We start from the raw sequence: 25867 nt of genomic DNA, 5'->3' as shown, positions 1-25867 counted from the left end.
TTGAGATTAGAGGAACAGTTGTTATACGCATGAACTCCAAGTTCACCTGAAAAAAAAAAAGAAAAAAAAAGATGAAAAAGGACACAAGATATAATACACTTTAAACAAGATGGGCAATTATGAATTTGCATCTCTATTTGAAACAAAAGGGTGACTACACTTACTTCATCAATTTGAAACAGTGCTGGCCATCTGTTTCGGACCACTATAATCATTGGCTCCTGAAGAATTTCTTGTCGTCGGTATGAGAAGGTACGATGCATCTTTTCTTTGATCACGGTCTCGTCATTCCTTTTTTTTTTTATCTCGCTCAATAGAGCAATCCTTTCCACCTCCAGGCTGTCTGTGGTTTCACCTCTCGGATGGTTTGGACAGAAATTAACTTCTGCCCTCCGGGGCTTTTTTATGTTTGCAGCTGGTTTCCCCTGGCCTTTCTGTTTGTTTTTAAGTGAGTTGACAGTGACTTCTGGGTGTCCAGCTCGGCCGAGCTTGGTGCGGAAGTTCATCATCTTGATCTTAATGTAGTGCTTCCATCCACAACACCCAGTGCGAGTTCCTTTCTCACGCAAACATGGATGGGTTTGTATCAAGGCCTTAGCAACTTGTTCAAACTGATCATCCTTTGGATATGCTGTATACTTAATAATCTCTTCTGCAAGGCCTTCAAGAATATCAGATCTGAGTTTCGGGGTAAGAGATAGGAGAGATCCATTCCCATTGAATTCATCATTTCCTTTCTGGAGCTGCATCTCGGCACAATATGAAAAGCGTGGCACCACAAAAGCTTTAGGCCAAGTGCAAGACCGGGACTCAGGAGATGACAATATTATGGTATCATTGCTGCAACAGGAGTCAACAGATTCTGAATCATTTGGTTCTCGCGACGAGGAGCTGGTAGATGCATTGGAGGGAGTCACTGGGATTGTAGAGAAGGTATCTTTAGTGAGTGAAGCTGAGGTAATTACAGAGCTGGTAGCGTCACAAGGTAAGTATACCACTTTCAAAGTACTGTGATCTTGAATGTCTGAAATTGACGAGAGGTTCATAAATTCGTTTCCAAACTCTACATCTTTGTACTGAAGCCTAAACTGCTCTGTTATTCCAAAGAAAGTCTTAATTTCAAGAGCCAATTCATCCACGGACACTGGCATTCCAGATGCAATGGTTAATTTTCTGGCATCATCTTCACCTCCAAAAAGGACTCTGAAGCTAACTGGTCCTGCCATTCTGCTTTGTTAATCTACAATGCAGGCCCAAATAGCGTAGGAAACATTAATAAATAAAACATTGCCATGTTAAAGTTACTAAATATGTTTAAAAGGTACTGGAATTAATATAAATCTCACCTTTGATGATGATGTGTCTCTTTAGGGTTACCATACGTTTGGAACCAACCATATAGGCCACAAGTGGATAGCAATCAGTCAGTTCCTCAAGCTGAACCAGGGCTACTTCTTTACCTGGTGAAGAAGTCAACTCAAAGGCTTTGAAGTGGTCTTGATACCAAGCACACAATAAACGAACAATGAAACTCAGCTCATCTCCCCTTATGCACATCTGTAGAATTTCTGCGAATTCAGGCATTCCAGCAGTTGAACCACATGCAACCAACATTCCATTACTGTAGTTAATTCCTCTAGCGGTGACACTTTTTGCAAGATGAACTTGAGTGATATCTGGATACTTCTGCCTGAGAGCCAACACAACCTCCTTATTCAAAACATCAACCTGCACTGTGGAGACTTTTCTAACAACCAAACTTGATGTATTGAGACTGGATGAATATATGTGGTAACTGATGAACTGCTGGTGTTTGGCTGCCAGTGTAAGTGCAATATTCCTGAAATTATTTGTATGTCGAGCAACTTGTTTAAAAAAGCTATGTTTAGCTTCAAATCGCATCGTCCATAGACCTACAAGTGGCCCAAAACACCTAATCAGGTGCGGGTAATGTTCAAGATAGTGATGTTTGGGTAAAAGCTTTACATCTGGGTTAAGCTCAAGTAGTCTGTGTCTGTGTTCAGACAATTTGACATCAAGATAAGCAATTGTCTCGTCCGTGTGAACAGGTGCCACAACTAATTCCACAATTTCCTTCAGGTCTAATATCACTTTCCAAGCAAGCTCATCCTCTGGTACCAAGTGTCCAACTAGAAACGGAAACAATCGTATTAAATTCCAGTTCTCATGGGCGTTACCACCTATTGTCTTCTTACATGAATAGCTGTTTGGTATGATGTGAGATCGATTTTTTTTGTCACTCCACTTATAAGGAAATTTGAGGATTCGTGTGTTAAGACATTCAAGACTGAAGTACTTCTTAGAGATAAGAACACTGAAACATAGTGCCAGTTCATAAGGGACAATACCCTCAAATAAATCATGGACTATATCTGGGGGATAGCCTGTGGTAACGTGAAAATGGTGAAGATTTTCTGTCAAAACACACGCTCTTTTCACTCCAAAGCAATTTGTGTCGGTTTCCTGTGCAGACTTTACATGTGCTTCATGTAGTTCTTTTGTTCGAAGCAAAAAATCACCTGTCTGAACATCCCTTGTTTGAGTATCTACTTTCTGAGCAGTACAAAAACGACAAAAATACTGTCCAGAGAAGCTCTCGACAAAACCAGCCAATCCGTGGGCTCCCAAATTATCAGCTGCAACACTATGGACTGTTCCTTTGACAAATTTCCCAAGTTTTGAGATGAACACACCATGCTCTTCTAAAGTACAAAGGTCTTGTAAAAGTGGCTCTAGTATTTTTTCATAGCCAGATACCTTTACATCGTCACTCTTGCATAAAACCGTTAAAAAAATTGAAGAGAGTGCTGAATGAGAGCCTGGTGGCAAGTTATTCAGAATCCAGTATACACTACACAACTTGTGTTTTCTTCGTGATGTACCCAGGGGATTACATAGTTCAAAATCATCTATGTATAAAGTTAAACAAATTTTCAACTCATCACCTGACAGGAAAGTGTTGTCCTTAAAGTACGCACCATCTCTTAGTGAGCGATATTGCTGGTTATCAAGCTGGTCTGTATTATCATCCTGTGTTCGGTGGCTACTGATGACACTGTTTAACACTGCAGTACAATCAAGAAGCTGCTGCAAAGACTGCAGTAATGGGATATACTGAAAGGTCCTGCTCTTCTTTTGGTCTATAATAAACTCCACCGGCTCAACAACATTCAACAATTCCTTAAAGTACTCCTTTCTCTTATAAGCTGTAGAAAGGGGACCATCTTTCCCTATTGCTTTCAGCAAAGGATTAGATTTACACAGTATATCAGCTAGTTCCTTAATAATTAAGGTATCAGCTTCTAGGTTTTTGTTTTTGAAAAATTCAGAAAGACTGCTGTAAGTTACAGGCACAGACACAGTACTTAAGAGGAAGTGTAGTTCATCAAGTAACTCATCAATGGCAGTAGATGGAACATGAAAAATGTTTTCCAACTTCAGCAAAACTGAAGCTATTTTTTGTTCTACTACTTTTGTAAGGTCCTCTGAAGTATCTATCTCACTATCTGCATCTGACAGAGTAACAAAATCTATGTCAGCAGAAGACGAGGGGCTTTCCTCTACAGGAATAGCAGATTCATCAGACTGAGCAGCGAGTTTAACAACACCTGCCTTAAAATCGTTTAGAGTGTGGGGATTATGCTTACGATTTTTATGCGAGTTAAATGTTCCATATACGTTTGTCTCAAACATACATCCTTCAAACATACAAGTTATGGTTTCATACTGCCTAAGATGTTGATTTACATGAGCAAAGTATTCCTTCTCAGTTGACAGTTCCTTACATCCACACAACTGACAAAAGAATGTAGTTAACTGAACATGTGCTGTTAACTTCCTGTGTGTTTGATATGTGTGGCTCAAAAGGTTCTTCCAACTTGTGAATGTGCATGGGCAATCTGCATATATACAGGCATATCGGCAATTGCGACCGTAGTGGAAATGTTTCAGCCTAAAATGTTTTAGCAACTCGTATCGGGAAGATACTGAGATGTCACACACTTTACACGGCCACATTCACATATCTGTGAACAAAGACAAGAGAAAAAATATCAGTTACTGCTAAATATTAGAGAATAAACAACAATATAATTTATACTTGTTTTTACTGTAACAGCAAGTCAAAATAGAGCTGTTGTTGCTACTAGTGCTAATAATAATTAGATTAACTCAATTTTATAACTATTAAAAGGCTAGTTCACCCAAAAAAATTAAAATTTTCATCATTTACTCACCCTCATGTTGTTCCAAACATGTATGAGTTTCTTCTGCTGAACACAAAAGAAGATATTCTGAAGAATGTTTGTAACCAAACAATTTTGCATCCCCACTGACTTCCATTTTATTTTTTCATACTACTGAAGTCAATGGGGTCCCAAAACTTCTCATACATGTTTGGAACAACTTGAGAGTGAGTAAAATACAGATTACTTCAGCATTTCCCACAGACTAACACTCTATTTGTGGTGCTCAATACTGATATTGTGCCAGGCCGCCACAAATAAATCAATGTATGGGAAACACTTATTTTTGGATGAACTTTCCCTTTAAATAATGACATAAGTGCATTTCTGAAGAAAATATGGTTAATTGCAAGATGATATTGGGCTGTTCATGTGTGGTCGCTAGAGTATTCAAGGTTGTTTCTATGGTGTTAAGCAGTTGTTAGCCAAGACACTACAATGAATTTTAGTGGGTTATTTGGTGACCCACTAAAAGAGCATTAAGACATAGCCTATAAATCAAACACTGCAAATATGTATTTAACAATGTATTAGGAATGTTATGCTTTTTATGCTGAATCATCCAAAATTCAAAATGAGATTCATTGTTCATAATCTGATGTATTGAATTTGTTTTTTAAATCAGTATCTTTGTAGCATACATACAGGGTCTAGGAGGTTGTCCCACCATAAAAATGTAAGGATGCTTGAGGTATCTGTAAAAGGTAAATGGTTCTAATTAGAAACAAAATGCATACTTTTGATGAAATCTCAAAGCCAGCATTAGAGAACTGTGAATAGTACTCTTATATACTGACTGCAGTACTTTATAACTGTCTTTGTTCCTTTGCCTTAAACGTTAAAAGTGACTATTTTTTGTATATTGAGTACTTTACATTTTTATATATTTTTTATCCCTCATTCACATATTCTATCTTCTCATCTGTCTTGCCACTGTCATTCTGTCTGTGCTGTGGAAGTTTCTGTCACCAAGACAAATTCCTTGTATGTGTGAACATACTTTCCAATGAAGCTCGTTCTGACTGACTTCTAAAACAAAAATGCCATGGCAATAAACACCGACGGGGTCACATCACGGCAACACCCGACGAACGGTGTCACAGACGTTGCAATTTAATAATCATACCAAGTTAACGTGTAACATTGATTGTTTCATATGTACTCGTAAACTTTACTCACATTTGACACTTGTCGAATGCTAATTTTGGACATGGCTGAGATGTTCAGGCTGTCCTGCACAGATGAACTCATCATGCAGTGCTGTTAGAATGCGATCCATTTACGAGATAAATGTATTTAAAATCGTGGTTAGTTCAGTAGCCTAGGCTAATTTAGCGATTTTAATCTGTAAATAGTTACCCCAACCCAAACACCATTTCTTTCTTTCTGTCGGATTTCCGTAATGCACCAGCGTGGTGGGCCAGTTTCAGCGTATGTAAGTGTGGGTCATACTCCTCCTCCTTGTCCTTCGTTAGAAATTCGTAAATTTATATAAATACACTAAAATCACATCTCTGTTCGTTTTAAATAGTAATACGTATAATACTGGCCAACGAGAAAAAATGCTAAGCAGTTAAGTCAGCTTTTTTATTAAAAACATGGCCATGACATGGGCCACATGCCATGGCATGTGTGACATGTGCACGTAACTACTAGTAGTGGACTGAGGAAAATTTGAGTAGTTTTGTGTAATACAAAAAAACAGCACTAAATAACACATTTACATACGCTGAAAACTGTCAAATTTTATAGGATGAGTACAAATTTAATTTACGTTGCAAATGAGTCACGAACCAGGGCGCTCCAAAGCAAGGTGGCGGGAAGAACGCTGCTCCTTCTTGCTGCTGCTTTTTGCAGGTGAATATCATCCACGTGGCATGTGCAAAATCGTCACCTAACGACTGGAGCATGAATCGGCATCATTTCCTCTTCTATACGATTCTATTTCCCGAAAATCGTATGCAAAAAAATCTCATACAATTTAACTAATTGGATCTGGCTTGTTCCAGCTAGCTATATTCAAACCATTTTCATACTATTTAACTGATTAAATCGAATAATTTTCACAATTATCAGATTTAAATTGACTCCATGTAATGTGAATACATAAAATTTGAAAAAATGATTTTTTAAATAAAATCAAAGGGATTCAAATAGATAATTATAAACTATGCCATGATTCATTTTTTTGAGTGTAGTACTTAACAGTGCAGTACTTACAATTCTTTTTCCATTTATACCGTAGGCTAATTTATACCGGAGATATTCAGAGTTCGAACCTTTACCAAGGGTACTAACAGAAGTAGGGATTCCAACCCAGATTCTTTAAATGGAAGACCGACACTCCACATTTACATTTATTCATTTAGCAGATGCTTTTCTCCAAAGCGATGGACATCTCATAGAAAATACAATTTGTTCATGACCTTAGGAGAAAGAGACATAGCTGCAGATGTGTGACTCTTAAGTAAAGTTAGTTTCCTTCACCATATGCACCGACATTCATCACACAAGTAGCTGCATGAAACTTTACCAGAATACTGCTGATTCCTAATCACCTTCCTAGTAGTATTTTTTTTTTCTTTTTTTCTGAGATGCATACAAGCATTTACGTTACATTGCAGGAGTGGCTCTGTAAAGGACTGATCCGAGCATGATCACGAACATTTATACTTTACATGAACTTAAGAGATCATGAGCAAAGTCAGTCCGGATGAGATGTGTTTTAGGACCCTTTTCAAATGTGGACAGCAATTCAGCAGTTCTGTGCAAGAGGGGGAAGTTGTTCCACCACAACGGAGCCAGAACTCTAACATTATGCTACCTATTATCCTGTACAGTTTTGCACTGAATACATCTCACTAGGTATATACATGCATGTGCTATGTATTTAAATTTATTCATTTATTTGATGCTTCTCTCTAAAGAAACTTACAGTGTTAAGCGACTTACAATTATTTACCCATTTATACAGCTAGCCACTATTTTTTTACTGGAGCTTTAGGGTAAGTACCTTGCTCAAGGGTACTACACCTAAAGGTTGGGGATCAAATCTGCAACCCTTGGATCCAAAGGCAGCAGCTTTAACCACTGCACTACCAGCTGTCCACATTTATGTACATTATATAAATGTGCATATATACAGTATGTTCAACCCATGCCACTAAGATACCAAAAATGGTAAAGTAATTTAGAAATAAGGCCTTTTTACAGTCTTTGTTTATGATAGCCAATGATTTTCAAAAGTGTGAAAAAGAATTATGGGTGAAAAAGGCACTAAAGATGTGACCGAACAAAGGACTTCTGAAAAGATTGATAATTTAATAGCAGAAAAGACATTACTTCACTATTCATAAAACTAACTAAGCTTCTATTGAGGACCTTAACCATATTCTTAAACACCTCTGATATATAATCTGAATCTCATTTTATGTACCTTAACAGTTAATTGTAATTCAGGTGAATTATGTACATTTTCAGAACCGTTGACATTCTGAAAGAAATACAGAATGTGTGATTTGTTTCCCAAAAGAAACAAAGTAGATAAATGTTCATAAGAAAAAGATATTAGGCTTAAGATATCTTTTCACATCCATATCTTCTGCAGAAATAATACAATTGAGTCCTATAAGAAATGGCTAATAATGTGAATACAACAATTTGTGCATACTGGAATGAGTAGGTAACATTTTTAATTATGTTTCAAGCAAGCTGATATTGTTATTTAAAGTTACCTAATATATTGCTATATAAAATTATTGCAGTAATGGAGTTTCAGTACATAACTAATTCCGCTTTAATTGTACTTACAGAATAAAAGCCTTTCATCGGGTGTTAGCAGAGTTTATTTTCATTAAAATTCTGTTTGCTGACTCTTATCCATGTAATAATATTTACTTTAGATACAGAGTGTCTGAAATAAAATCAGAATTGCTTGGTATTTTTCACTTTTTCTATTTTTTTAGGTGGTTAAAAAGGGATCTGTTAAACACTGTACTGCCTCTATATACGTATAACCCAAAAAGCAAGTAAATTTGGCTTCATCCTACAATATGACTCAAATAAATTCAAAGAAAGCCGTTATCCAGAGACATCAATGAACACCCTCTTTATCTAGACCGCTCCTACTCAGCCCCAACTTTTACAGTTCACTAAATTACAGCATAATTAACACCTTTTACTCACTGATTTGTGCTTGCAGGTGCACATTTATTGGGTAATATATTAATCAGAAGTAACACCTGAGTATGATTTAACCTAATACAAAACACCTGTTTACTGAGATGTTTAAAAAGAGCAATTTAAGATGTTAAAGTTCTGTGCTTTTTTCTTTTTCTTTTATTTTCTTCCTTTTTCTTTTCTTCTTTATAAGCTGGACTAGCCTGAAAGTTGTGAAAAGGTTTTGGAAAACCTCACTCTTAAATGTAACAAAACAATAAAAAAGGCCTTATGATGTGACACATAGCAATGGGATTTTTAAGGCATTTGCAAGAACCAACACACAAGGGTTGTACTCAAGTCTTCGAGAGCTAGTTTAGAGTTACCTTTCAGTTGGATTCATTGGTAAAAAAAGCCAGAAAGGCAACTAACTAGGCAAATATTGACTTCTGTCAAGCACTGAGGTGGAGCAAAAACTAGCAAACCCTGTGGGCCTCAGGAACCAGAACGAAGTGGTTGATTTGTTAAGGATCCTAGAGCATTTCTTTACACCTATAAAAAAATAGATGATCCGATGGAGGCGACCGTTACATCTCTTCCTCTAAAAAAACAAATGAAAAGCACAACAGGGCTGCACTTCTCCCACTCCAACTGGAGAAAAGTTGACAGTCAAAGGGATTTACTCATCAAGGGTTACATTCAGCAGGAGCCTGTGAATAAGCACGGTGGTAAATTAGTCCTGCCGTTGGATGTGGCGGTTGAGGTAGCAATGAGGGAGTCGGGATTGGAGCAGGGAAGGGGAGCGAGGGAGAGGTGGCAGGGTGTGATAAAGGCTCATCAACATGCTAGCCCACTCTCCCTACGGGACGTTCCCCCACCACCTCCAACGCCCTCCTGTCCAACCCCTCCCTCCCACACCTGCCTCTAATGCCCTGTCAACATCAGGCTGTCACCGCGAGGCTGACGAGCGGCGCGGCACCACACCGTCTGACACAAACATCGGGCCCTGTTTGATCGCCTGATAAATTAGGAGCCACAAATGTTTGCGCAGATTAACCTTGCGTGGAGTGAGGGTCGTAATGAAACGCTTGCTTCTCGAGAGAGAGAGAGAGAGAGAGGGGAAAGGAGGAGGGATGTAAAGAAAAGTACAGAGGGAAACAGACCCCTGGATGGCAGGCAGCAGTCAGGGAAAGAGCAAAAGAAGATGCTTTGAAAAGGTCATATTTTAACGGCCTTAAAGCCAGCGTGTCAGTGGGCGGCCAGGCTCTGCGGATTCGCAATGATCGGGATGTCCGGCTTTGTACTCGTGTCAACGAGCATGTCTTGCTGTGTGCCGTCGCATATGATTTGAAACAGGAGGGGACAAGGACGCGGCTGCTGTGGCGTTGCTCCAGAGACCCCCCTGCAGGACCTGCCCTGGACCGGCTGGCCACATGGACTGAAATGTCAGCGGATGGAAAACTACAGAGCTGCACCGAAGTGGGCTTTGCGGGGAGGGTGCTACCTGGCTAGAGTGGTAATGCTTCTCTCAGTCAAATGCCGGCAGCGGGAAAGGAGGGCCAGAGAGCTCAAAGCACTTCTTGAAGTGCGCAGAGGCCCGTGGAGGGAGCTGAAATCCCATACACACACCCTGAGTCCATCTTTAATGAAAGCTCCTGCAGGTGATCTACCATCCATCAATACCTGCTGTCAAAACTGTTATGATCCATATGCACACAAGAGAGGCGCTTAAAGTCTATTTCACGTTGCATGAGAGCCCTTTTTTACTGCTGCCACACGACAGGTTAGTGCTGGGCTTTGGTCTTGCAGTCCAGAGGCTGCTGGACCCTGGTATAGCACCTTGAACACATACCGGAAAAGCTGACTGTTGCACGCAGCCCGAGGTCCGATGCTTCCTTCCAGAGGCTCCAGATTAAACCACTGCTGACCGTTTAAATGAAAATTTAAAAATACAAAGAACAGAACTGGAAAGAACGTGTCCTGTCAACACTGTCATCAGATACTAAGGAAAGAACTCAGAACCAAACACCTTCTCATACTGGTGCAATATATTGCTCACTTTCTGTGCTGCTCTCCCAATGGTGACCAGTGTGAAGGAGGAACATTTTGTCAGCTACACTTCCTTGGCTGCATTAAACACACTCAACACTGATCAACAACAGCAGGACCGTTTAGGGGGATAAAAGCCGTTCTGACATGTAGAACTACGCTGTGGATTAGGCATCAGGGCTGAGAGGCTCGAGGGGGCGGGTGCAAACAGGACACCAGATGTGCCCACTGAACAGCACGTGTTCACCATCGCGTGTCGACAATGTCTCTTCTCAGCACTTGGGTGATTTCAACCATCCCAGTCGCCCCCCGTCTATTATTGGGTGCACTAATGACAGGATTCGATTCATTTAGTCTGCCTCTGATAGAAGCTGCCCAGCCCCCTAACAATACCCCTCCTCCCCATAGGGCTGTTATTTTTTGCAATCCGCCCCAGTTCTTATTGAAGTAGAGGGACACTGAAGGCAAGTAAACAAAGGGAAGTCGGGTAAAGGCGGGACCCTCCCATCTGACAAAGAAAGGGCTAAGATGTAGTACTTTAATTAGCACAAAACTATTACCAAAGCATTTCCTGGTCCTGGGCTCCCCTGAATTAAAGCTCATCAGACAGTGTTTTAATGAGACTTGTGTAGTATAATCCTCGCACCAGCCCAGTCCCAGGGCTGAAGGGCTATTACACTCCGTAAAATATTAATGATTCTGCGAGTTAAAACCGTTTAAAAGCTTCTCCCACGAGACTTGCCGAGTCTAGTGCAGCCTTTTCGCCTTACAGTGCTTGCCAGCTCTGCTTCCCGGTCCAAGATGAGGTCTAGGCCCTTTCGGACACCCAATAGTTTGGTCAGGGAGCTGACCTGTGACATTTTATGATGAGAGGTGAGGAGAGACCAGTATATGAGACAAAAGTAGAGTGCTGGACAAAACAAGTCATACAAATGTCTGGATGCTGGTTGTGTGCTCATGTCTTCAGAAAATTCAGGTTATATTGTGGCATGAAGCAGCACTGTGGGATTTCAGCTTCAGTCTTGGATCTTCCTGGATCTATACTGGCAAGGCAGAGCCCCCAGTGACCTATAGGTCCCTTGCATGCATGACATGCGCAGCAAGGATGTAGTCTTTGTGTTCTTCAGCAAACAGTAAAATGGGTCAATGACCCAAGAAGGGAACATTGCTGCTCAGGTCACTACCCGTCAGAAGGTGGATCTGCGACTCCAGCCCTGAACAAACATTTTTCCACTGATGCGTCATCTGAATGTAGTACAGTTCACTTCCTTCCGAAACACATCCATTTAAAGGGCTAAGCACAGTTTTGATGCGGACTGCAGCAGGTCTAAAATTGGCATAAGCGCACACGAATTCTTCTATGTTCAGCTGAACCCATTGATTTACCTACCTCAGACTTGATTTAACTCAACCAAATTTATTGTGCACTCTGTTTTTGGCAGAACAGGAAAAGATAAAATAGATGACCTTAGCAGACACCTTTGTTAAAAACACATAGATGTTAGCATATGTTTCCAGTTTGAGACTCTGAAAGGAAATTCCCCCAGTTGACTGTAAAGAAGTTCACAGTTCTAAGGGGCCCAGACCCAAAACCTACAGTATCTCATCTGGTACAGGGAGGACTGTGCTTCTGCTCATTATGCCCTCCCCAGATTTGCCCTCTTCCACGAGTGGTCAGTCAGGTGTGACAGGTCCTCTCCCCCATCTCAGAAGTGTATCTCAATAGATGACCTGGGGTTGTCATTGGGGTGAGGGCCATGGAAAATCACTTTAATTACAAAGATGGGAAATGGATGTTATCCCTTCATTGTGTCTCTAATTCCCATGAACACAATGCACCAGACAGTCTATTAATCACCTCTAGTAAGCATGAAGACCTCTGCTCTCCCCTTTGCTGAGACCAACTAACTTCCAAGGAGCCAGACAGGAGGACATTTTTGTCCCCTTTGGCATGGAAATAGAAATCCTCTGGAGACAAGGAGATGTGGGGAAGAGGGATATGAGACTGAATCCTGCCTGCTCAGAAGCACTGGGGTGTTGCTCTTGGCAAATTTAGATGGTATTAAGGAGAGTCATCTTGGGGGAACGCATTACCGAGCTCTTACAGTAGAGACATGCGATACATGGCTGCTTGCACTGTCCATTCTGCCACTCAGACAGCGTCTGCCTCAGTGAACTATGATCTCAGCTCAACGTCTATTTACAAAGAGCTCCGAAGGTAATTTATGCTTCCTCCTTGCCGGTAACAGAAAACAGCTGGCCTGCTTTGCCTGGGCCAACTGCAGTCTTTTCAAACAGTCGTTTTTCATTTTGTTTTGCGAGGCTCTCCTGCTGTGACAGAGGGAGTCATTTGTCCAGCGGCTAAAACCCAGCAATGCAAATGTTTAGTGGCTTGGTATACAGTCTGGGACAATGGGTAACTTTGGGAGCATCCGTGGATAAGAACAGAGTGACATGGGCATCAGTTGGGGAGGGGAGCGGACGGGGGGGTAAACTGTCCCGTTTTCAAAATTCATGACCATGAATAATTTATAAGGTAGTGGCCCTTCTCTCCTTGTTTTTACGAATCAAAACTAGGCCTTTGGATATAGATGTCATATAACTGTAACATAAGAAAACAAAATACATTCCAGAGCTCACAGAATTCTCAAATTCTAATTTTATTTACCTACACTGAATACTGGCTTTGATTCTAGCTGAACTCCTAGTTAATTACATTTGGTTTGATTATAGATTGAACCCTGATAACAATTTGATAGACTTTGGTAGATCTTGATTCTTTGTGAAGCCCTCTTGGAGGCATGGTTACAGAAAAAAATGAGCTTGTTAAACTTAACTCTTAAATATTAACAAGTGATCATAATTCATTTTAACAATATGATTAATTAGTAATTTCTTCATCTATAATCTCCTCTTAAGCTTTAAGTAATGAGTTATGATGGTAGGTATTAATTCAGTTAAACACCATTTTAAAAAATGAACTAAATCCAGTTTCAGAAATATTTTATTCATTTTATTAAGAAAAATACCATTTACAATTTAATATTGGGTGGTAATGGGTTTAAATGCATAATGGGAGAGTGTACAATGGGTGGCAAAGATAAATATTTGCAACACCTTATATTACCAAAATATTATGTAGTATAAATATATCTAAATTTACATATATTTTCATATTTAGAATATAAGTATCAGAATATTTATATTTACCTTACAGAAATGCAGGGTAGCAAGCTAGCAGGTGACACAGTTGACACAGTGGTGCCATGGGTAGTGCTGCTGTCTCACAGTGCCTGACCTGTTTTGACATAGGTTTGAATTCAACCTTCTCTGTGGAGATTGCTGTAAAAATATTACATTGACCATTATCAATCGATTGATGTTTTTTCTTGTTACCTCAAAATCAAAAAAAAAAAAAAATGCTGATACAGTTTTAAACCTTTGAAAAATTCATAATCACAAATATGAAATTCACTGCATTTCATTTCATTACACTGCTCTGTTCTCAACAAGGTGATGCAGAACGCTGGACAAGAGGAGAACACATACTGTTTTTAAAACATTACAAGTGACGATGAAAGAAGGCAAACCAAAAAGTTTGACAGCGTGCAAGTCAGAATGAAGCCATCTGGAAACTCACACACACACACACACTTTCAGAACCGCTTGTCCCTGACGGGGTCACAGGGAACCGGAGCCTAACCCGGCAACACAGGGCGTAAGGCCAGAGGGGGAAGGGGACACACCCAGGACGGGACGCCAGTCCGTCGCAAGGCACCCCAAGCGGGATTCGAACCCCAGACCCAGCGGAGAGCAGGACTGCGGTCCAACCCACTGCGCCACCGCGCCCCCTCCATCTGGAAACTGAGGAGAGGAAAACAAAACATTCTGAGGCACAGGAGTTAGCAAAAAAATTAACCTATGGAGGGTCTAATTTCCAGAGAATGCCAACCCTTCTTGGGCATTCTATTCTATTCTGTCCTTCTATCCAATGCCAATAACTGCTTATCGTGGGCAGGGCACCGGTGAACCAGAACCTATCCTAAAAGCACTGGGCATAAGGCTTGGGGGGTAGTGCACCCTGGATGGGGTTCAGTTCATTTTTCTGAATAAACTGATAGATTGACAGGGTTGGCAACCGGTGTACAAAGAAAGCTCCCATAGGATCAGGGCTGAGTACCATTACTTTAAAACAACTAGTTAGAACATGGATGTGCAGCTTTGTCTTACTTATCCCTTGTAGGTCATAGGGCATGCTAGTAATTTGTTCAGACCCAGCTCGTAATTGCATCTCTGCTTCAGGAGATTACAGTAGAGCTGAGTGCTGTAGGTGGGAGTGTATGAAACAAGAACAACCTTTTAAAGGTCTTGGAAGGTACTTTCATTCTCTCTTTCCTCTGCAATATCAAACACAGCAGGTAGTCCTGCAGTCGGCAGTTATTCCTTTACAGTCAATTGCATCCCTTTTATAATATGGCATAAAAAATCACAAAGGGGCATAATTTTGAAAATGACAAATGTAATGATCCACTACGCAAATGTGCTCTAACAGGGCTGGCTGGGGCCGGTGGGACAGATGTGTGACGCAAGGATGGAAACCAACGAGCCAACCATGGCACTACTGTACAATAGACTGGCAATCAAAATTGCGTTTGCACGTATCCACATGATGGTAAACTATGTACTGTGCGTATTCATGAAAGCCATGCAAATACTTGGATGGCACTGGAGGAATTCAGCAAAAACTAGGCCAAATCTGGGACAGCCATTATTCACGTCTGGACCGGTGAGGGCTTTTTAATCCATATGTAATTACAAATTATTTTTCTAATTAATTTCAGTCTTTGCGTTTCATTAGCAACTGGTAATGACGGTTAAAGCTAATTGAAAATGTTATTACATTAATAATGTTTACGTTGTCTGGTGGGCTTCCAGTCCCGTGTTTTTCCTTTTTTTTTTTTGTTTTGTTACCCTCATTGCCCCATAGAGCTGTTGGCTCAATGTAATTGAAGTGGCAAGAGTTCTTCCTCCCAGGGAAAAGAAAGTTTTCAAACAAGTATTGATGGAAAGGCCCAAAAGACACAAGATCGTGGGCTGTTTTCTAAGATGGTGTATCCAAGGGCCTCATCTGATGAGAAACTGTTGGAGAGGAAAGTGACTGGGAAAAGTGGGAGGGAGTGCAAAACTTCTGCTCAAGGCTCACACAGTTATCTGTCTCTGGGAAGATCCTGGCAGGCTTTAACAACTCTGATGGTGTTTTTGTGATAAGAGTTTTAAGATGTTGAAGCATGCTGACATTATCATGATTCTGGACAATGTGGCAAATGAAGGAACAATGAGCAAGTTTCTCTTTCTTCAGAGGAAGTTAAAATATGAAATATGTACCCCTCTTCTGTAGGAATTATAATTTAATCACCTTATCTCACATGGCATCACAGCTATTTTGGTTGTCATAGACTTTTCCCCTACATATTCTGTGCATTGCCACTAATGATGAATTTAGAATTGTGTTTTACTGGGATTGTGCAAGGGGGGCGCAGTGGCGCAGTGGGTTTGACTGGGTCCTGCTCTCTGCTGGGTCAGGGGTTTGAGTCCTGCTTGGGGTTCCTTGTGATGGACTGGTGTCCTGTCCTGGGTGTGTCCCCTCCCCCTCCAGCCTTACACCCTGTGTTGCCAAGTTAGGCTCTGGCTCCCTGTGACCCCATATGGGACAGGCAGTTTCAGATGATGTGTGTGTGTGTGTGTGGGATTGTGCATTTTTAAACTGTTGCTTGAACAATGCTGCTACCATTAGTTAAGGCCACTGTTTCTCCACTGGAAAATATTTATTAATCGCCACTCAGGAGCAGCTAAAGACGTGTGTGTGACCGGTTAAAGGAGTCACCAGAGATACTGCTTCGCCTTCATAATTGCCTCCTGTAACTGTAGGGATTCACTTCATTTTGTCGCTTTCTTTGTGTTTTTGTATCTTCACATGAGGCAAATCGGGACACAATGGACAAACTCCACATCCTGAATCCCATTTTCCATTCCATCAGACTCCATCACGCTCTAGCTTATCACATTAACGTTTCCGTAAATATTAATAGGCTGCGTACTCGTTTAGAGATGGTGTTTTTCGAGGGGGATACGCTGGAAACAGTTTGCAAACACAATGTTCAGGAAACAATCTCCAGCAATTTGCATTGAAACCAGGCCCACAGATGTCACCCAAAGGCGCTGTCAGGCATAGCTGAGCACCATTATGATATTTGGTGCAATCAAATTAGCCTGGCAATGTGACAAATAAAGCACAATTGTTTTATGCTTTATGCATACGCGCCGCTTCCGATTGCAGTCTAGCGGCAAACTGTAAAGGCTGTGTACAGCCACTGCAGTACTAACGACAAACTCTTGTGTTGCCGTGGTGTTTGCTCCACTAGTATGGCAACACAATGGGGTCTTGGTTCTTATGCTGCTTAAATATCATCACCCTCATGATAAATGTTTGTGTTTCTCTAAACACATCTGAGCCACAACCCAGACCTGCAGATACATCCTGCATAACATCTGTAGATCCGCCACTGCCTCGCAACAGACTCAACTACTGTCCAGGCCATGGTGATTTTCCATCTGGACTACTGCAACTCTTCCCTGTCTGGTCTTCCAGCTACTGCCATCAAACCTCTACAGCTGATACAGAATGTTGCCGCACGAGTTGTTTTTAACCTGCCAAGGCGTTCCCATGTATCACTCCCCTCCTCATCTCTCTGCATTGGCTTCCTATAGCTGCCCAGATCAAATTCTAGACTCTCATTACAACCTGGAAAACCAACAATGGATCTGCTCCCCAATATCTAAAAGACCTGATCATTCGCTGCATCGCAACCAGAGTGCTATGATCCTTCACCTCTGCCTGCTTGGTGGTTCCACACACTAAAGGTCCAAAACGAAAAGAACAGAAGTTTTCCGTTCTGGCTCCAGTATGGTGAAACGACCTCTACATTTAATCAGGGTCTTAAAACTCACTCAGTTTTCAACTGACTCCTCAGCTGATCTCTTAAAAGCGTGATAAACGTTTAAATGTTTATGTTTCATAATTTCGTGTTGAACTATGGATAAAGCTTTATTCAGCAACTTGGGTGATTTAAATGTTTATGTAATAACTTGAGGGGGTGCGGTGGCACAGCGGGTTTGGCCTGAGCCTGCTCTCTGGTGGGTCTGGGGCTCAGATCCCACTTGGGGTGTCTTGCGATGGACTGGCATCCTGTCCTGGGTGTGTCCCTTTCCCTCCGGCCTTGCACGCTGTGTTACCAGGTTAGGCTCAGGTTTGCCACGACAACACTCAGGACAAGCGGTTTACAATTCTACGTCTGTGGCAAAATAATTGACAAGCGGGTAATGTTTGGTAAACAAGAGCATTGAGAAAGTGTTAGAAATTTGCTCAGCGGGCTGCTCAAGAAGCTATTCCTGTCTTTATTAAAGTGATTATTAACCAACCCCCACGCTCTCTTAGACATTCTCTTCTTCTAATGTAGCTTGCCACAACTGCTTGTGTCTATCACATTAAATGAGCTCTGATCCAATGGGCAACTCTCTGGATCACTGTCCTCATTCGCTGGCTTCCCCCACCATTGCCTCTACACCCCCTGCAGTAGGTTACCCCACTAGGCTGCCATATTGATCACCATTCTGGCCTTCTTCTTCAGCCTTCTGAGGTCCCATTGCAGATACTTTCCATGCATTTTGTGTGTGACCAGTGCTGTGGGAACTGAAAATTTTTCAGTATGGCATACAAAAAAACTGTAGTATATGCTTTTATCCTTGATGCTATGGGTAAGGTAAAGTGTTGCCATTGTAGAACTGTAATGACAAAACAATAGAACAGATTGATCTGAGAAAGTACTTCAGCTACATGACAGTATTGTGTGTGTGTGTGTGTGTGTGTGTGTTAAAAGCTCCTTTGTCAGTGGATATGTGATATGTCCACTGCCTCCACCAGCTTCATGGCCTGACAGAAGGACTGGAAGCTGCTGCCATTCTCAGCTTAGCTTGCTGCTGAACTGATTTTCTGTCAGCTTTGTTCTCCATCTGTATGGTGTGGGCCCCTTAAGAGGCTGTGTGAAAGCCACATCCGTAAATAAAATATTTTAATATTAAATTTTTTATTAATTCTCAGTAAGGCTGATTACATATTTTACATTATAAGTTGCTTAGCTGATGATTTAATAGAAAGCAGCTTAGGATGCATACAATTGCTTAACATTTTGGTTTACTCATACTACTGGATATTTTTACTGAAGAATATTTTGATAAAAATTCTTACACAGACGACATGCTTGGAAGGCAGGTCAAACAATTTAACAATAGGATCATCTGGAGAGACTTGAGGTGGAGGTAGAAGTGGAAAGACTAGACAGGAGAGAGCTGCGGTTGTCCATGTAAGGTATCATCATGGCCTGGACAAGAAACTGTGCAAAAATATGGGCAGATCTTGCAGATGTTATGCATGACACATCTCCAAGACTAGGTTATAGCTTAACTGTGTTCAAAGAACCAGAGACTTAAATAGACAGTAACTCTCATACCCTTAATCAATAAAAAGGATGAAATGGGTCTGTTGTTCAGTTTGTTAGAGAGTTCCAGACAGAACTGCTGGGATGTGAAGAATTTCATTCTTGGAGAACTTATAGATGGTGCTCAAACAGTCATTCAAACAGAGATGTTGGAGACGTAAGCAGCAGTATGAGAGGATATGTCTCTAGCAGCGGGGGGGGGGAGAGCAAACGAGATGCATATCATCAGCATAGCAGTGATTGGAGAGTATGAGAGAGGGAATGACAGAAGAAAGACAAGAGGTGCAGAAGGGTAGAGAAGGGTAAGGGGCCCAGCACAGAGCCCTGAGGAACATCAGGTGAAAGAGACTGGAAAAAACAGGGAGCCATCTCAAACCATCTTTATTCAGCAGCAGGTTAAATCCAGCAAACATCATCCTCTAAAAGCTTTGCTTCAGCTAGCATCATCCATTCAACAGCGTAGACCTACAGTAGATGATACACAAAAAGACCTGATGTCCAATGTTCATACCCTTTAAAATAAGGAAGTCAAAAACCCTACAAAGAGTCCTTCTGCAAAACAGATAGTCCCTCAGCAAACAGACACTATCGGGCATCAGACTTCAAATGACGCTGTGTTGCCACCATCTTGACATGATCCTCTGCTGCTGGTCTTCACTGAGCAAATTCTTTACTCACTTCAACCATTAACCCTCCCTAGAGATTCACCTCCAGCTGAGTCAACTGACGAGAACAAAACCATTTCTTTGCATCTTTGGAGGGTGAGGTGTGTATTAATGAGACCAATGGCTGGGCGATTATCCTCATCATCCGGTTTCCTTGAGAAAAACTTCTAGCCGATTCCTGCACTAGAAAGTCAAAGTGGGCATGAAGAGTTTAAAAATAAGATGCTCAGGGAATCAGTTTTCCTCACACATAGTTTAGCAAGTACATTAAAGACAGTCATTTGTCTCTTCAAGAGAATTGACAGGGTATATAAACATTGTGACAATGTTAATGTTATTTACCAAAATACACACACACACACACATTTTCAGAACCGCTTGTCCCTTACGGGGTCACGGGGAACCGGAGCCTACCCGGTAACACAGGGCGTAAGGCCGGAGGGGGAGGGGACACACCCAGGACGGGACGCCAGTCCGCCGCAAGGCACCCCAAGCGGGACTCGAATCCCAGACCCACTGGAGAGCAGGACTGCGGTCCAACCCACTGCGCCACCGCACCCCCCTTTACCAAAATATATAAATGTAAATCAGGAGCACGTGGACAAGAAGCCTGGTAGTTCAAGGCTTGCTGTGCTAAAATGTGCATAAATATAATTGCTGCTGAGGGGGGCGCGGGGGCGCGGTGGCGCAGCGGGTTGGACCGGGTCCTGCTCTCCGGTGGGTCTGGGGTTCGAGTCCTGCTTGGGGTGCCTTACGGCGGACTGGCGTCCCGTCCTGGGTGTGTCCCCTCCCCCTCCGGCCTTATGCCCTGAGTTGCCGGGTTAGGCTCCGGTTCCCCATGACCCCGTATGGGACAAGCGGTTCTGACAGTGTGTGTGTGTGTGTGTGTGTGTGTGTGTGTGTATAATTGTTGCCATCACACAATTGTACAATCCCTTGCAACAGTAGGATGGCAGCAGTACAGAAATGTTGTTTTTCTGCAAACCCTCTCAGACCTCTTTGAGATCAAGGAGGGTGTTAGGAAGAGTAGGAGTCATATACCCACGAAAAGAACAAAAAGCTGTGCCCTTTGTGGCAGTGACAGCTGGGGTGGGAGCAGCAGGCACACCTGGGGTCAGGTGGCCCACAGGATGGCGGCAGTGGTTCTTCACCAGTCCACAGGAGAACACATCCGAAAGAAAAGCAATTAGCTCTGATTAAAGGAAAACAAATCTGCTAGTTAGCTATGTCCCTGGTGGGCACAAACAGCGGGGATTAGGAAGAAAGGTTATGCCTCTTCTGGCCCTGCACACCAACTCGTGATTGGAAGTTACCTTGGTGGGTGGACAGGCAGAGAACAGTCCTTAATGTCAGATGAGGTGTTCTAGTCGAGATGTGGTGCAATAATCTAGCATAAGTGCAGTTTGCCATGTGACAGTTTCCTTGGTGATCTAAACTATAGTTTGACATTTGGTCTTATTATCATTACTGTCAATATTATTTTGTTGCTGAACCAAAGCTTCTGCCTAAACCCAGTTTATACAGTCTTGTATTTTATTGGGGCATGTCTAATCTCTATCTGTTATACTACCTTTAGCAAAGCATCAAGGTCTAACAACAACACATTAGAGTAAAGTCCCCCTGGTGATCAATGACAAGCCACATGACTTGACCAGAGTCCTGCAAGATCACAAGGTTGAAGATATTGAGCGGGAAATTTCACCTCACTGCATGGGTTCCCTGAAGCCCAGACATGATCATTCTGTGCTTGGGTAATTAGGGAGCCATCCCCGATGATGGAACAACGGCGGGAGGCCCGTTGCTGTCGGAATAAAAGCCGCCTGAATAAAACTCTTAATGGATTGCCGCAGGAGAGCGTTGAGAGAGAGTGATTAATTAGACCTTTAAGCATGAGTTTCAAATATCTCCACTCATTCTCATTAGTGCCCCCCACCTCCCCGAAAAAAAATGAGCAATTTAACTACAATACCTATTATCCTATCAGACCATTCTGAACTGATCTCTCCCCAGTCCTACTGCTGTGACATTAAGACCTTACTCGTAGCTTGTTGCTGCCCTGGAGATGGATTGACATTTCAATGTGCATGTGGCACACCTTCTGATTGTGGCCTTTCCCAAACTCAGGAACACCAAGCTGCTGCCATCACCTGTGATTTATTGCGGGTTGATGTTATATGAGTTGTCACCAGCCACAGTGGCCGTCAACTGTGAGAACTGTAGCAGCAATGCGTGATGCCCCTTCCCACACTTTGCCCCTGACCCAACAGATAAGGTGGCGAAAATCAATCTTAATTGGCCCTCCCAGGCTAGATGTGAAGAGTTTGGCTGCAAAGTTCAGGATTACTAAGACAGAAGATAGATCTTAGAAGAGTATACCTTCATATACACTGAAAAGTTTTCATCTGGACCTTTAAACATTTATCAGCGCACAAAGTTTTCAACAGCAGCTGTTAGGATGCTGTTAGGGAGCACTCAGCATTTTAGTTAAGGAATATAATATGGTAAAATGAAAGTTTTTGAGCCAAACCTCAGGAATGACCATGCAGTCATACCCTTGAGCTATGCGCATACCTAGAATTGTTGCAGTAAAAATTCCATTTTATAAATGGGTAAAAACATTAGTTGAATAAACAAATAACTGTGGGAAGAATATCATCTGTCTGTGTGGTCCACTCTGGTGAGAGGGTAATGAAAGCCTGGTTCAGGCATTCCAGTATTTCTCCACTTACTTTAGTAGAACATCTTTGAACGGAGGGAGTCCGCTAGATTCAACTCAGCACTCATAACTATACAGAAATGCTTGTGTGGTCTCACCTGGTTGCCCTCACAATGCTGTGCCTGAGTAGCCGCTGGTAATAGTCACCTTGATGAAAGCTTGCAGAGAAGAAGAAAGAACAGGATGAATGAGAGTAAAAATCAGCTTTATGCAATATTTGCCATTGTGGTCAGAGAACATTTAGCACGGAAGCAGGCGGGTGTCAGCATGACACTGCTAATGGAAATCTGGGCCATGGCCAGCCTTAACCAGAACATCTGGTCGCATTAATAATGAATCAATTAAAAGTCACACATGTGCCAGGCCTGAGGGTGCTGGTTTGAGGCTAAGGGGGTTGGGGGTGCAGCAAATGGAAATCCTGCACATGACAAAACGGGCACTGGGTCTGGGCTGCCCAAAGCAAAGTGCTTACTGGCCCCTGCGATGGCCCTGCTGTCTGTTCAGATGCATCAGCCTGATAACCCCCATGAGCTCACTGTGAGACCTGCCACGGAAGGACATTATTCAACGCAGGGGACACCAGCACCATGCATGGACCTCTCCTTGATCCACCTTGCTTGTTGATAAGCGAATGGCTAATTGCTGATTAAAAACAGTTTGGCCACTGAACCTATGCATAAGGTTCAAATTCCAGATGGAACAGCGGGGACATTGGGGCAGCTGGGATCATAGTGGTTACTGCTACTGCATTTGAGTCCAAAGGTTGTAGGTTTGAATCTCTGTAGTGCCTGTCAGCAAGGTTTTTATTCTAAACTTCCCAGAGGTATAACTGGGTGAATAATTGTGGGTAGCTTAACATTACAAGCTGCTTTGGAGGAAAAGTCTCAGCTAAATGAATAAATGCTCTTGTTGAATTGAAATAATACTCAGTACATGCATAAAAGGTCTCTGAGGCCCGGAGTGTCTGTTGGACAATGTGATGCAATATAGATTCAAAGTGAAAACTTACACTTCATCACTTGTCAGTGTGTTTTGTCAGGCATTTTGTTTTCCCCTTGTCTCCTTTTGACAAATTTGTTCTGTTCTGGTATGGCATTAGTAGGCAATCGCTGACTAGCCAGAACCTCCTCAGTGCTGCATGAGGGATAGCGCAACACTGCAGATGGTCAGTTTAGCTGCTCATGGAGTTGGTTTCAGAATAACGTCCTCGTTTAACTTACTGTAGTTATACATCCATCCATTGTCGACAGCTGCTTGTCCCAAGTGGGGTTGCGGTAAGCTGGAGCCTTAACTGGTAACACAAGGCGGAGGGCCAAAGGGGGAGGGGACACACCCAGGACGGGACACCAGCCCGTCGCAGGGCGCCCCAAGCAGGGCTCGAACCCCAGACCCGCCACGCAGCAGGCACCAGTGGAAGCTGCCGTGCCACCACGTCCCCTCCCCACTGTAGTTATTATAAAAAAAAAATACAGAGAGAAGAGAAAAATTTGGGAAATGTGCTTTTAAAGGTCCTGTGCGTGTGGCAGTACGTCACTGATGATGACTTCCCTGGGAAAAGCAGTCTGGACAGCTGAGAGCATGGAGGACGTTTCAGTGGCCGCAGTTCATCACGCAGGCCGCCATCAGCAAACAATTTGGTAGTTCCACAAAAAAGCTGAGTGCACACAATTAATGAGTCTGCCATCACCCCTTATTGCCACACCGATGTGTTGTCCTCCTTAGAGGCTGTTAGCCAGCAGTGGAGGAGAATGGGTTTCCAAGAGCCTGCTCCCCACCTAATAAAGAGCCATGGCAGGCAACACAGTGTTCAAACATTAGGTAGCAAATATAAACAGCCAAAACACATCATATATTTCTCAAGCAGGCACCCCACTGTTCTTTGTGTCAACTAACCACTGCTCAATGCTCACTTGGCCCTCACGAAGTGTACCCACTGTTTTATTATTTTACTTCATTACTGTTACTTTTTATTATTTACTTGTATTTACCCGTTTTCTATTATTCATCATTTATTGTATTGTATTACCCCTTTGAATTTTTCTGTTCTTTTCCTTTGCATAGTCCTGTGATGTGGCATGCTGTGGAAAGTTCTACGGAGACAGCACCTCTGCTGCTTGTAAAATTCCATAACATGCTTGAATGCTAAAGACCTAGGATGGCTTTTACTTTGGGCACAAGTAGATATCTGAGTTTCCGCAAGTGTAAAAATAGAGGCAAGATGGTGCGTACGTCAGTGATGGATAACGCCTTGTGAAATTCTGCAAAACAGTAAAAAAAACCCACCATTTTATCATGCCTCATCATTCAGTGTCCAAAGAACTTAAAACCGTCTGTAAAAACAATTCCAACAGATCATAAAACAGAACTGAGAGGCAAGCAAAAAAACAGGAGGTGAAGATTCATGGGGGTCCTGTATGCGAGAGTAAACTGTGATCAGCTAGAGTTTGTCCTTTCCAGACTGGTCAACCTGTTACACTGCAGACAATAGCACAGCCGATGATCATTGGTTAGCAAAAAAATATCCAGGGTCATTACTTGCATTTTGCATATTTCAGTTTCCGACATGGAAATTCCCAAGAAACTAGTTTCCCGACATACATAATGGAGAGAGACAGGTGAGGAGACAGTGATGCTGCACTACAAGCGTGTCTGCTGGAAAAAAGCCTACTTTCAATTAGGCACACATGGATGTTTGTGACTTATACAGTTGATCTGGAAAACACACTGTCAAATCTGATTAAGTAAGAACAGCGAATGCTGAACAGCAATAAAGGCTGCTTGTTGTGCAGTGCTGCTTGATCTGTTTCTTGATCATAACTAGAGGCCAGATGTGTCATAGTTGTTGTCAAAAGGGTTATATAATTAGTCAAAAATCTAAATGAAATATTTGTCTCTGCAAAATGGGGAAAAATCTTGGTCTAGGTCAGAGTATAGGTTTAGATTTTAGAATTTGACTATGGCTGAGCATGTCTAATTGAGCATGAAGGTCGGAAGGCTGTCCCGAGTGGCTTGGTGGCTGTTTCATGCCTGTTTTCAGCATATGCTGCTTGATGAAGGACCTGTATGGAATGGGGATGTGAACGAGAGTGTCTGTGCACTTTAGCTGGGATACCCTGGCTTGTCAGACAATTTTTAGTGAGACTTTTGCTTTTTGGAGAGGCTTAATGTTCAGCTTAGTTCTTTCAATGTGTCCTGCTGAAGGTCACAGTGGTAGTAGGCTAAGCAGGCAGCCTAAACCTTCCTTTCCCTAGCCAAAGTCTCCAGCTCCTCTCTGGGGTTATGTCTTCCAGGGAACACATGCCTGAATCACCTCATATGACTCATCTTGATGTGATGGAGGGGTGATCCTACTCTGAGGGACAGTGACCCTCATATAGAAATCAGATACCATCTATCAGCTCCTTGGTACTCCATATTCGAAGAATTCCTCCTACAGTACATGCCACGGAACATTGTCAT

The sequence above is a fragment of the Scleropages formosus genome, chromosome 19 (assembly GCF_900964775.1).
Source record: "Scleropages formosus chromosome 19, fSclFor1.1, whole genome shotgun sequence".
Lineage (NCBI taxonomy): Eukaryota > Metazoa > Chordata > Actinopteri > Osteoglossiformes > Osteoglossidae > Scleropages > Scleropages formosus.
The sequence above is the reverse complement of the archived record's forward strand: the minus strand, read 5'-3'. Positions refer to the sequence as shown.